Genomic DNA, 13,646 nt, shown 5'->3' on the forward strand with positions numbered 1-13,646 from the left:
TAAAGCTTATAAAACCAAAAAATTTAGCACCTAATAAGCGAAACTGTCTTATGTTTTGTTTCAAACGCATTCTATTAAATGACTTTAGACTTTAATATCAAATATTATTTTTTATAATAAATTTTAAAATAATTCTATCACCATTAAAAATTGTGATAATTAATGTTTTCTAACACATGACTGATTTTAACGTGTTATTATTTTAATTTTAAATTCATTATAATCATATTAATCCATTTCAATTTTTATAGCTCTTAAATTTTAGTTTTGAACCAATTACATTGATATTTGCCTTTTTTATATTTTTATAAATTTAAATATTTAATAGTCGCCTCAAATTTTTAAAATTTCTCTTATTTACGAGAAAATATGATTTTGTGATTTGCAGCAATTTTAAAAAAATCAAAGCAACTATTAAGTTATTCTGTATATTTAATCATGTGATAAGAAATTTTTCAAACATTTTCTACGTTAAACAGAAAATATATACAAACATTCACATAAATTAAACCCTTTTTTTCCTGAATAGTATCTACGTCTATATCTATATCTCCTTTTCACACGTTTTGTTAGCTGTATAAAGTTTTTTAGTCTTCAAATATGTTCATATAAACAGTCATCAATATTATCATTCTTTCATTCGCTTAAATGTATACAATAATGTATTTCAGTGGGGATTTCAATTCAGCTTAAAATTTAGTCATGTGCTTATCTTTCTTGATTTATTTAGAATATAATCTAAAATATCAAATAAATCATTTTCTTTTATTAGACTTTAAAAATATTGTCATATTTTATTGAATTTATAGCCGATAAGTCAAGGTTATCGGCATTAGTGTATTTTCTAAAAAAAATGATCGAAAGATTATACACTCTACGTTTATATATGATGTTAAAAAAAGCTACTTAAGAACCATTAATATTTAAAAAGTAAGTATTATCTACTTATTTTTTACCTAAACATCTTTTGTGCATAAAATTTCTCTGTAGAGTGCTTTATTTTTATAACCTTTTTTTACTATAAAAAAATTGGTATTCATGTAGAGTTTACGCTTTATTATATTTATTGCTGATTTGCATGTTCAAATAATTCCTGTCTTCCTAACACAATTCCGTTTTAAGTTAGACGGCAAGTCTGGTATTGTAAAAATGCTTTTGTTTTTTTGCTAAAATATGTTTTGAAATAAATTAGAAACAAAGAAAACATTATTACGTTTTTATAACACTACAAAATATAAGAAAATTTTTTATAGATTTACTTAAAAAATAGAAAACTATTTGTTTGGATTTTTTATATTATCTGACTTAGAGATTTATGATTTATAATAATTATTACGTCGCTAATTTATATTTTTACTATCTTTTTTTGCATGAAGTAAGCTAATTAAACTAAAAATTTTCGAGCTTGATTTATTTTGTTTTTTTTTAAGAAACCAAGTACATATACTATATTTAAGATACAACTTTAGAAACATCAAGTATCAAAAGGCTCTAAATTATGTCTAAATAAACTTTAAAAAGCACAATCAGGAGAAATTTTTCTTTTTTGACATAGATTGATCATTTGGCAATATTGTTTTAGCAGTACTTTTTTATGCATGAAAATGGCAGTCACAACCATATTGAAGACATTACTGTAAAGCAAGGAGGACCACAAATTATTAAAATTTGTGGATATTTCGAGTTAAAATTGTCACAAAAAATTAAGAAAAAATGTTGTATGGGAAAAAATAAAGCTCGATGAACATCACACATATCTTATCTGCTTTTTAATTAAGAAATTTATATTTTTATAAATAAAAAAATACCTTTTCCCCCTATAACTAACCGGCTCAAAAAAACGGAAATGACGTATTTGTTCAGAATTAATTATTGATTATATTTTTGAGAAATATCATTGACATTTTATGTATATTTAACAAAAATATTTATAGAATTAATTTTTATTAATAAAATAGTAAAAATATCATTTAAAGGTAGTTTATACATTTATTCTTGTTCGAGTATGAGTGAATTTATCGCTGTTCTAATCTTTTCGCTTTAAGCGTTTTTTATTATTTATGGAATTATGAGATAAGATAATATTTTCAAGATTAATGTTTTAAAGCTCAAATTTTATGCCTTCATTTTATTGATATTTTGCATATTTGAATGTTTCTCGCAAATTTTCTTAATATGCACATTATGGATAAGTATGAATTTTTAGCTTACTGTAGTTTTTAATTGCCTTAATTTTTTTAAGTCCAATTTTAAATTTCTTTTCTAAATGATACGGTATATAACGTCTTTATTCATATAATCTTTACAATCTTTTATAATGAATCTTTTTCCACTAATACTTATACAGTAAAGATTTAAGCGCAAATACTATTACTTGGGAGGACACTATATAATAAAAATACTTATTTATAGTGGTAAAAAATTTTTTTTAGCTAAAATCTTAAACCCTTGCCGTAAATTCACACATTCTTAAATTCCAATTTTAAACTACAAATATTATAAAATAGAAATTATATGTTCATTTACAATTATTTTTAGTTCACAAGGTCAAAAGACCGTGATTAGTTCTCATGAATTTCAGAATGTAAATAATAGGAAATTTACTATATTTCTTGTGTTCTTTTATGAAGAATTTTTAGTATTTTTTATAGAATTCGCTTATTTTATTTGCAATTTACAAGATCTAAAATGTGATATTAACTACACGTCTCAAATATAATCGATATAAATTTTTAATATAAAGAGAATTTATTTACGGGTTAAATTTCTTAATATCGATTTTATCTATTTAGACGTAGTCAGCGTGTTGGGAATATCGAAAAACTCCTTGATGCATCTTTTTACACCTTCCCCTGATCTTTAATATAATTACTAGTCTCTTATATAAACTGATTTTCCTTTACACATTTCTACGCAATAAGTATATTGCAGATCTATCAGACAACAGGTTATTTTAAGACGGCCATACATAAATTAAACAATGTGTTCCCCATTAATAAACCTATAAAAAAATTTACAAGTTTCAAATTTAAATTAGCTTACTCATTAGGAACAAATAATTGCGGTAATGTAGGATCATATATGACTTTTTACGTGTGGCGCAGAAATAAACAAATATATTTGTGCTATCGACATCCGGTAATTCTATTTCAAAGGTTTCAAGAATATTTAAAGTATATGTTTTATTATGTTGTTAGAAAATGGGCCGGATATTGAATATCAAATATCAAATCCAAACCTTTCCCGCAATATAAAATAGTTAGGTATCAAATTGATTTATGTTAGCATACCAGAAGTCACGATACAAGTTGACTGGTATTGGCACAATTTTGTGATTGAGAAAACCCTTGAATTATCAGGTCTCTTAGGAGAGGAGAAGAAAGCCGAAAGTATAAATAGTCTTTTCGCATAGGAAAATTAAGAAGTTGTGCCTGAGAATAAAAACTAAAAATATAATCATAAATTGACCAACAAATAATCTGCTATATATTAGCAAATATTAATCGAATTTATACATAATTTTCTAAGGTAGGAAATTTAAAAATATTTATTTTTAATGGTAAAAAATATAATTAATACATATAAAAACATAAATGATAAAAGTTTAATTTCTTTTATTCCGTTTTTCTGGTATATATGATTTAAAAAGGTTTATTTTTGATAATATTTTTAACTTCTTTTTTGTAATAATTCAAATTGATCCGATCAAACTTATAGAAAATAATTAAACGCACTAATTTCCCATAATTATAAGAAAAAATATTTGATGTGCATATTTTTATAAGTTTTTTGTTTACTTTCCGTATCGTAATATAAATTTATTCTGAAGCTAGAAACTGCATTATTATAAGTGCTTTTTTTATTTAGTTAACAAAAAAATGATTGACTCAACAAACTATATTTTGTATGAAAAAAAAATTATTTGGAAAATTCACATGCTAAAGAAAGGATAATTGTAACAGATTCATGCCGCAAATCAACTTAGTAAGATCGAATAAATAATATTTAAATATAAATAAATTAATTGTTTAATTATGTACAAAAACTTTAATAAATATCGTTTACAAATACCAAATGTGTTTTTTAAACATTTATTTTATTTGTTTATATTATTAACTGATGAAAAAAGCAATATGACTTATTATTTATATATAGCCAATTTATTTATTTGTTTATATTATTGACTGATGAAAAAAGCAATATGACCTATTATTTATGTATAGCTAATTTGTTTGTTTGTTTGTTTATATTATTGACTGATGAAAAAAGCAATATAACTTATTATTTATGTATAGCCAATTTATTTATTTGTTTATATTATTGACTGATGAAAAAAGCATTATGTTATATTATTTATGTATAGCTAATTTATTTATTTGTTTATATTATTGACTGGAGAAAAATTGAACCATATTGTATATATATTCACCTAAAACTATTTTTTTTTGGCTTTACTCTTGACTGCAATAAAAATCAAGATTGTGATATCTTTCATTACCAATAATTTCTTCTATTTGTTTTGTTAAAGTTTTTAGTGAAACAACTCGTATATATCCAAAAAGAATAATGTTATCCTATAAATTGCCGAACCATAAAATGAAAATCGCGTATGCGTATAAATTATTTATATATTATTGGATAACATGTGAAATATCGAATTTTTTAAAAATTGTTTATTTTTCTAATTCTCGATGAATATATTCCTCAATAAAACATTTTAGTGAATTTATTACATACAAGAACATATAAAACTTTCAAAAATCGATTTCATTAATTCTTCAAAAAATATATTATAGCAAAATTTTTGTATTGAAAGCTCACCGCTGTGCAATTCTTCTTGGTATTATGTATATAAATTTATTTAATATTTCATTATTTATTTTTTCAAAATACATAAAGTATATAATCAGAAAATCGCATAAATTAGAAGTACGCATAAAACTATAATATAAATTTTTTTACAAATACTCTTTTAATGGTATTAGAGTGTGGATTATCGGAGTATCCATCATCCGAATCATTATCTCGCTCGGGAACATAATTAACGAGCTTATAAAAATAATCACTTTCAATATATGATTTCCTGGCATTAATTTTTCTCCTGCCCAAAACAAAAGCTCCAATAAAAAAACCAAGATAATAATGCATAGAAACATCAATGGCTTTTCAGCCAAATCTGATTATATGTTATATTTTTCTTTACCATCTTCTTCTGCTTTACTGCTCAGCTCTTCATCACAATGAAAACCAGAATCTTCATTTTTTTTATCCACGGATGATTTTTTCAAATCCGTGCTATTTTTCCTATCTTGTATAGGATTGCAAGTATTTTGCTTTTGCAACAGTATTGGATCTATCTGAACCACAATAAAAAGCCTTAGAAGGCTTTTCTATGTGGCCATGCCATCGTCTACAGCGGAATTTAAAAATACCAATATTATATCAATTATAATATAGATCATTCAAATAGAAAGTCAAAGCACCTTTTATACATTTAATTTTCCAAAGAATATTCTTCTAAAAATAAATTAAATTTTTTTGTTTGCATAATTTCTCTTATCTAATTTTAAGCCCTGATTCATTCACTGATATCCAGAAATTCAATTTTATTTCTAAATTTATATAAATAATTATTCCAAATGGGGAAAATAAATAATCATCATGATTTTTGAATTAAAATCGAGAAAGTGTGAAAGTGATAATTTAAAAATTAAAAATAAATCATGTAATAATATGTTTAATCATAGAATGAATATAAATTATAAACTAAATTCATCTGATTTACAGTTTTATTTTGAATGCTTGACTTAATGATGCATCAAAAAAATTATTTCTTAAATAGACATACAATATGGATAAGTTTTTTTATAGCCATATTTGCCTCATTCGAAGAAAAATTTTGACAAATACTTACTTTTCAAAGTATATAGCTATTCAAATGATATATATATAGTGTAACGTGGTTTTTATATTCAAAACGATACGCACATTGAAGAATTCATTTAAGTTCTTGTTTAAAGAATAAAATAAAGTATTATGCTTGATACCAATAAGATAATAATAAACTAGTGACTGTGTAGTATTTCAGTAGTATATATGTATGAATGAGAAACAATGGGGGCTATGTATATACACATGATACAATACTTATTTATCTATTCAATAAAGAAAAATATGGTCTGTTTATATTGAGAATAATTTTTATTAAATCATTTTTATATTATCTACTAAATATAATATTTTTAGCAAGATTTTGCAATTCATATGGGCACGTTTTCTATTTATTTAATTATAACCGTTTTTTATATCGATTTGCAAGAATAAAAAAAACAATCATCCATAATAAAAAAATAAATTTCAAATATAGAAAGTATCAATGAGTAGATTTTATTTTTTAGCGTAATTAAATATAACAAATTCTAAAAATTCCTTTTCTATCTATTTAAAATAAAAAGGATTTAAATTTTACAAGAAAATACCAAAAATATGTTTATTTTTCTATAATTTTATTTTAATAATTAAAAATTGATGTGAATTGTGTAGATTATTTTTTGCAAAATATGCATCATGTATATTCTATTGTTTTAAAAGACGATTGCAAATAAGGTTTTTGTATAAGGGGCTTTGAACATATATAATATCATATCCCCGATTTCTTTATATTTCAATTGTTTTTTTTTCACACATTAAAAGGTATTTAGTTTTCTTACAATTTTTTCATGAAAAATATCCAAGATGTTTTCTATTTTATCATTTTTTAAATATGAAAAGGCTAAAAAGATAAGGCAGAGAATGATGTACCCTTAAAATACAAGGAAAAAACCTATTAATTGAATCCAAGAATAAAAAATGTGATTAAATAATCGTAAGATCACAATAAAATTCAAAAGTCAACAGAAAACTTATTATTATTTATTTTGCATCTATATTCAGAAAATTAGAATCTTAACAAACCTGTTATTGATTAACATCTATTCATAAAATTTTGTTTTTATACAAGAGTTCATGATCGAAATAGACAATCAAATACCAAACCAAATCAAATTCATACATGGTGCGGTACTTTAGGTTCTAATTTAAGCAGATCTGTATATTCATAACATGGTCTAAAAATGATAGATTTCCATAAATTATAGATAAAAATAAAACCCGATCCATATTGGTTACGGCCAAAACACCTTTTTGAAAATTTAAATTTTTTAAATCCTGCAAAACAATGTTTTAGTTCAAAGCTAAAACTTATAAATTGGATTTAAAATCTCAAAAAAAATTACTTGAAATAATTAATAAAAACAACATAGTAAATATTCCTTTACATCACTATCGAAATCTTCTTTCTGGCAATTTTTATTAATTAAAATTAAAAAATAATTTCATCTTTGCATTGGTGATTAAAGAATTTCTAATTTTATTTCCATCTTAAATATCTTTGGTTTATTTTTACATTTCTTTCATAGTGAAAATAGTGATTTGTGCATAAGAAAGCTTAGAGGTACGCATATCTTTAATTTTAAGAATTGATGAATTACTTTATATAATGTCAAATTAAGTAGGAAAATATGTACATTTTGCCTATGTTACAATAAGATTGTATACGTATTCATGAATTTCTACTATTCTTTTTATGATAGCTTTTGAATAAATCGTAAATGAGATTTAAGGCTGTAAAAAATTACTAAAAATAGTCTTTTTACACTTTGCATTATTGCAGTACAATATTTGAAATTTATTGAAGATGTAATGAATTTAATAAAATATTAAAAATTTTCAATAACGTATATTTATAAAGCAAAAATTTATTCTCACAATAAATAAAATAAAATTGAAAATATAAGTTAAAACGCATATAATTGTTGTTAGATGTAATAAATGGGAATCATTTCAATCTATTTTTTTTTAAAATAATAATTATTTGTATATTATATAACATGGACGATGAAAAACAACAAAATTCGTATACATTTGGTTAATCAAGTAAAAAATATATTTAAAGGTGTATAATTGAGAAAATATCTGGTCAAAAATGTGTTTCGGTGAAACTTAACGCAAGTAAGCAATATTGATCCTAATTTTGTATAATTTCTATTTTGAGAAAATTTCCTATTAGACTAATGAATCTGTTTTTTGATTGTGAACATCAATACAATAATATAAGCTCTTTAACAGGCTTTATAAAAAATTCAATGATAGATTGAAATAATATTTAACTCTGCTATTTTAATTTTAAAATGCTGTGGCTTATAAAGAAAGGCTTTTAATACAGCAAACTAAACGAAATTAAATATTTGCCTGTTAGTTTTATACATTTAGTTTTTCATAAAATTTTTACAACAAGATTCTTCTTTTGATAATATAGTGAAAAATTCTTTATTTACAGTACTTAGTGATTAATGAGGTAGTTTTTTGGTTGAATCACAAGGATATAACGAAATCAATTTAATGATTTTTCTCAATTTAAAAATAGAAATGGAGTATCTTTAATCATTAAAACAATTTGTATTGTATTTTCGGTTCATAAATCAGAATAATGGGCATAAATATCCTTATCTCATGCGTATTAAAATAAAAAAGGCGTATTTTTGCTAAATGCCTACCAAAAATATATGTTAAACTATGAATAAATTGCTGTCGTGTATTTCTGATGTTTTTTTTAAAGACAATGCATATGTTGTTATGTGTATCTTCATCTGATTTTTTAAAAAAAATTTTAATGGAACTTCTCATTTTTTATTTAATAAATATAAATTATTATATCTATATGTACCTTTATCTAGGGGTGGTATGGTTGAGTGGTTTACAAGTCAGACACCTGTGAGGGGTCGCTGGTTCCACTTCCACCCACCCCACTAATTTTCCAAACGAATTTACTCTAAAGAAAAATACCTAAGGTGGAGGCCAGTGATAAATAAAATATAACCATAAAGCATTGACAAGCCATGAGAAATATAAGGTTGCTGCGTAAGCCGTTTAACTGTGCCTCCAGTATGGAAAAAGATACCACACTGTTCAGCAAAGATATAGGTAAATGTAGAGTGTGGTTTTAGCTTGTATACCTTAGCGATCGACAGCATATAGAATCTCATCCCCTCCACATAATGACTGCCGCCCATGAGAAAGGGTCTAATTCACGGGGATTACGGGTGACAAGAAGCGCTAGGGGAGTCCCACAGAGATACGCAGCAGTTAATCAATGGTTTCTATTTATATAAAGCAAACTTCCTAAAAGTAATAGAAGTAAAACATTAATAAATAAAGTAAATTCAATTAGAATATGTACCTTTATTGTAATTGAATTTACCTAATCATCACGATGTAGTATATATAAAAAATGACTTTTAACAAGTATAAATAGGTGGTCAATTTCATAATTTCTTGCTTTTATTTTCTACATATCTCATGATAGTAACCTAAAAACACTGAATTAGCATTGAGTATATTTTAGTTATTACATTTAAGAAATAAAATCACATAAATGGAGCATAATTGATTGTATTCAAATTTTTTTTAGTTCAATTAATGTGTGTTTTTATTTAAAAATATATATAAGACAAAATTACATTTTATTTAAAAATCTGTATTAGACTATTTTATATGCGCTGTTCATACATCAGAAATAATCATTATCATTTAATGATCAATAGTCATTACTCAAATTGTGCGTTGATATTCAAAATAAAAAGTGTGGTTATATTATCAAAAAAAAACAAATTATTATTGTGTATAAGAATCTATAAAAGAACAATAAAAAATATTATTTTTTTATGAAAATTCCATAAAAATACAAATGCATTTATGTTTTTTTGCATGTTACAAATCTCATAATATTATTCTTTTTCTAATAATAATTTAGTTTAGTAACTACATTAATATAATTATTTCAAAATTTATTTCTCAATTTATACGCGTGAATATAATTTCTAATGATTTAATATTTTTATAAACATCAAAATCTCTTTTCTGCTTAATTATCTTCGGTTCTTTAAACTACTAAATGATTTAATTTTATCTGCGCACTAAAACTGGCTTATAAATATGTCTATATGATTATTAAGTGGGTACATTTGAATTACTCTTTTCTTTGAATTATTCAATGATTTCGGAATTCTTCTTATAATTATTTTTTGTTGATTTTTAGCAATTTTTTTCGTTCGAATATGTTTATACTATAAAAAAACATCAAGAAATATCTTTTTCGATTGACAGTATAATTAAAATTCTTTAAAATAGTAAGTTTTTTTCACTGTAATTCGTGAAGATGTGAGATTCCATGGGTATTACATATAAAAGATAATTTTATTTGCACATTATTATCTTCGCTTTCTACAGATAAACTATTTAGTCTTTTTTTCTATATTAAAATAATCAGGACCATGCTACGATACGTGCATATATTGATAAATTAAAATACCATTCTATAGCAAAACTACTATAAAAAGGATATTTTGAGTATAAATTAAGTATAAATTAAAATATTGCTGACACGGCTATTTTCTTACGCCACTTTTAAATGGTGAATCTACATTTTGGAATTTAGGTATATATTATATAAAAAATTATATAACTTAAAGCGAATTCTCTCGAATTTTTCAGAATTTCTCTGTGCCATTATATATAAATTATAACCATGGAAAAATTATGCTATAATATTTGCAAAATTTTATTTTTATTTTGGTTTAATATAATAAGTGAATTAGTTTAAAATTTGGTTTTCAAATATTGTTGAAAAGTCTTTGGTCAATTTAGGCATAAATCCTCGCAAAATATAAAATTGTTATCTCTAAAAAACATGGAATCAGCTATAAATAATTAAGATGTGGTTGACTTTTTATGTCATGAACGAAATTAAATCAAAAATTGTAATTTTTTATGTTATTTTGTTCACTTATAATCGTATTAGCATCTAATTAATTATAAACTATATTGTCTCATGCCATAATTGATATCAAAAAAATAATGTGAAATTTAATAATTTTAAAGTTGAAAAATTTTTATATATAGCCCCTAGGATATATATAATTTAAGATTTAATGTAATTAGAAACAAAAAAATGCATGAAATATAATTTATAAATTTTATATTATTTATGCATTATTAAATATAATTAAAATATATTGATTTTTGAAAATAACGAAAATTTGCAAAAATGAAGTATACTTGGGTTTTATTTTTTATTATCCACTTCGGGTTTATGTTTTATTATTATATTTGTATTCTAGTGCTGTTTTTCTTCTGCAGCTATTTATTTTTAAATGTTGTATCATTAGCAAATGAAATTAACGGTAGCAATCGGTTTTATTGAAGACTAGAGGCTACATGGTAAGTTTTATAATATAATTTTTTATGAGATCTTGATATTACTTTTATATCAAATTAATTAAGCATGGCATGGAGTGTTAATATATATGCTTGTATTTAGCCAATAAATTATTGATCCATTCGTTTATATCTATTTGTTAATTTATTTATAAAATTAAGTTCTTAATCTATAAATAGATACGTATTTTAGATTGAATATCGTCCATAGTGCTTAAGAAAACATTTTTTTCAATGTCGCTTCATACATTTTTCTCAGAATAAAAAAAAAGGTTTAAAAAAATATAGCATCACAAGAGCTGTATAAATCACTCTAAGCTCTTCTATTTTTATATATATTTAAAGATGTTTTCTTCAATTTATAAATTTCTAGTTTGTATTTTATTTTAATCTACGACCCTTTGTCATATTAAACTATGTTTTTTCTGCATAATTTCTTGATTTCTTTTTATTTAGACATCTATTTTAGGGCTAAATTATTCGTTATAATTATAGTTCTTGTCCCAAGCACACCTTGATTGATCTCTCATTCCCACAGCGTATTTTTACTTTAAGCTATTTTCTATTCTCTAAAGTCTTCTTTAAACCCTCTGCTCCGTTCAAGAATTATTAATTCAATGTTTTTCATAATCCCAAGGTTTATATATATGTATCAATCTGGTTTGTTACTTCGAGTTCTTTAAGATTCCTTTTATGATATTCTTTTACCACACTGTTCCAAGTTATAATAAATGTAAGAAAATTTGTCTTGTATTTGTATATTAATAACAATTCATATGCTAGCAGATCATAATTTCTCAATTATTCGTTTTCAACTGTTTATGTTTTCAATACTAGCACCCTTTCTAAAATATACACAAATAAATATGAAAAGAATAGCTCGTGTAAAAAAAATTTGCATGAATTGAAATATAAAAGTTTCTATTTTTATGCTATTTTTAGAAAAAATATTGTAATACGGGTTCTAATTTGATAAAATAAAAATAAAGAGATAAAAATTTACGTTTCGATTGATCTAACAAATAGAGTATTTTTAGTTCTTTAGAAGAGCCAAAATAATCATCAAATTATTGTATAAGCGTATTTTAGCCTAGCTTTTTTTATTAAAACCAAAAACCATTTCAGTTATTTCTTTGTATATAAGTATGTATCTGTATATATTCATGACTCATTTGAATGTGTTCATACTAATTAAATGGTATATACAGAAAAAAACTTCTATTAACTCAGAGACTTGTTGCGCCTTTTAATTAATAATTGAACGATTCAATTCAAATTAAATTTTATTGTTAGAAGCATTGGAATAAATGAACTATATGATCTGTATTTTTTTGGGTTTATATTAAGGGGTTTAATTTTTTATAAAATACAAGCTATCATTGTTTGATGTAACCTAAGATTAATTTATTATGGATCAAGTTACTTCATATATACTAAGGTTCTTATTCAAGAGGAATAAATATTAAAGAATACAATGTAATAGAAGCTTAACTCTTAAGTTATAAAATCACTATATACTGCTAATTTCGATTTGTAAAAAATTATGCATAAATTTTCATATATATGAAGTTTTATCTAAAAAAATGCAAAGCGATAAATTATTTATAAAATATATTTATTTTCATAACAGAAAATCTAAAGTTTAATATGTTTTTTTTAAAAATTAGATCAATTACATTAATAAAAACGTTTTTAGCTCCTAAATATCTTAATTTATACCAGGGATTCTTTATAATTCATCAAAATTTAAGAATATATGAATTTAGGTATACAAAACCATAGATTTTTAATCTACAATTTTCTATTAAGATATTTTCAACCCCGTTTCTAATCGACAGTAAAAATAATTGAATCACATTTTCTAGAACTTACAAAAATACATTTATTTGTATATATCGTAATAAATTAAACTGAAATTATTTGCGGGAAATTATCGCCAATATATTTAACATACAATATTTTTAATGCCTCTTTTTATGCTAAAAAATGATTTTTCCGCTCGAAATTCAAGATAAAATATACATTAAATTGTGTAATATCTATAAAAAACGAATACACCGTCTCGCATATAAAATTTGATCTAATTTTTCTATCGAAAGAAATAATTTACATTAATATTATTTCATTTAATAGTAATTTGAAAAAAATAACTACATTCAAACTTGAATTCGGATAAAAATAGTTCATACATTAGCATATTTAAATTTTGCATATGTTTTTTCTATTCATTGATACTCTTCATAAATTAATTTTTTTTTTTGCAAATATCCATTAAATTATAACCGATTGTATTACACTTTTACTGTTAATTATAACGCTTATATCCCGAAATT

The sequence above is a fragment of the Rhyacophila brunnea genome, unplaced genomic scaffold (assembly GCF_057557595.1).
Source record: "Rhyacophila brunnea isolate RB1 unplaced genomic scaffold, BYU_Rbru_1.0 scaffold_98, whole genome shotgun sequence".
In the NCBI taxonomy this organism is placed as follows: Eukaryota; Metazoa; Arthropoda; class Insecta; order Trichoptera; family Rhyacophilidae; genus Rhyacophila; species Rhyacophila brunnea.